This window comes from Vicia villosa, unplaced genomic scaffold (genome assembly GCF_029867415.1).
Source record: "Vicia villosa cultivar HV-30 ecotype Madison, WI unplaced genomic scaffold, Vvil1.0 ctg.001053F_1_1_3, whole genome shotgun sequence".
In the NCBI taxonomy this organism is placed as follows: domain Eukaryota; kingdom Viridiplantae; phylum Streptophyta; class Magnoliopsida; order Fabales; family Fabaceae; genus Vicia; species Vicia villosa.
In genome coordinates, this window is record NW_026705463.1 from 88,960 (window position 1) to 90,717 (window position 1,758).

Sequence of the window (1,758 nt, forward strand, 5' to 3'; positions counted from 1 at the left end):
CAAAATCTTATTATACTCCCGCTGTGCATCGAGAAAAGATCTTGCAGCTGCTGTATCATTAACCAGACGGGCAGCTTCCATGGTTGTCATGAACACTGTTAAATTTTTGTGTTTCTGCATATAAGTAACTTTGTTCCATTGTGAATGTTCCGTTGCACAGTTGCGTATACATTGCAATACTCCCCCATTTTCATCCGAGTTCCAACCTTTCCTCACCACTCCCCCCAAATCCTCCTCTTCTAACCAAGCATTTTCAAATTTGAAAGAGTCACTAGAACGATGATTCCGTCGAGCCGGCTCACATTGCAGAATGATGGGACTGTGGTCAGAATGAGAAGTTAATAAATTCATAAGTTTGGCATCCGGATAAGTGTCCAGCCACTCCTGTGTTGCGAGTGCACGGTATAACCGTTCTTCAATCACACGCTTGGTACCCCGACTTTTGATCCAGGTTAACGGGTGTCCCTCCAGAGGAATATCCTTGAGGTTACAGTCACTAATCGCTTCACGAAAACCCGCACATAACCAATTCGGATGTTGATGAATGCCCACTTTATCTTCTTGAGAAAGTAAATCATTGAAATCACCAATTACACACCAAGGACCATCTGACATACGACTGGGTTCACGTAACATATCCCACGCTTCTCTTTTACGACTACGCTCCGGATAACCATAGTAACAAGTAAGTCTCCATTTGCCTTTCGAATCATCTTGGATCACTAAGTTAACAAAATTCCTAGAAAAGTTCATAACACTTCACTTCACTGTATTCTTCCATAACACCGCCACACCTCCGCTCCTTCCGATAACATCAACAGCTAAACAAGAGTCAAAGTTCAAGAGCACACGAACACTCTCAAGCTTCTATTTTTTCGACAACATTTCGGAGAGAAACAAGACATCTGGATGATGCTTCTGAGCTAGTTGTCGCAGGTTCGGAATTGCTCTCAGGTTGCTCAGGCCCCGGCAATTCCAGCTGAGGATCTTCATTGGTCCCGGCAGTCCCGACCGCCAAGACCTGCCGATAAAAAGACTGTGTTGCTACTGCGATACCTTCATCACTACCTGCAGCTATTTCCCTTCGCCTTTTTCTCTCAATTTGTCCTTCAAAAAATTCATCCGTAGCTTCTTCAAAATGGGGCTGTTTGGTATTATTGTTTTTTGGAACTGTTGGGAGTCTTGGGTTAAGCGAATTTTTCTGGTTTTTTTGGCTATTGGTAGCATGGGTGAAACTGGTGCGAGTCTTAAACTTGTGGGATCTGGGGGTTAAAGACCCAGTTTTAATTTTGTCTGCTTTTGGCTGGGTTTCACGAACACAGGGTTGGGTGAAAATAGGAGTATGGTTTTGCATGTTAAGTAAAATTGGGCTTGTGATTGGTTGGGCTAGGGTATTATTATTTAAATTGTTTTGTTTCAAAAGTGGGTTCTAGTGGGCCAGCCATGGTGGTACGACAGGGTCAAGGGTAGATGGCTTAGGGACATCAACATTAAACTCCAATGATTGGACTTGCTTTTTTGTCTCCAAAGATTCTTTCCATAATAAATGGCGCTTTTGATTGGCTGGGTAATTCCACATAAATGCTATTGATTGGCAATGATTGGGAGGTGAGATTCTGCGCCAAATTGACTATCATGTCACATTTGCCAAATTCAGCACAACCACTCACAGCAAGCTCACGTGGGCCCCCTTCTATGGAAATTACTCCTCCACCTTCCACAGTCTGCGCATGAGGCTCACTCTCCATGGCACTGGTT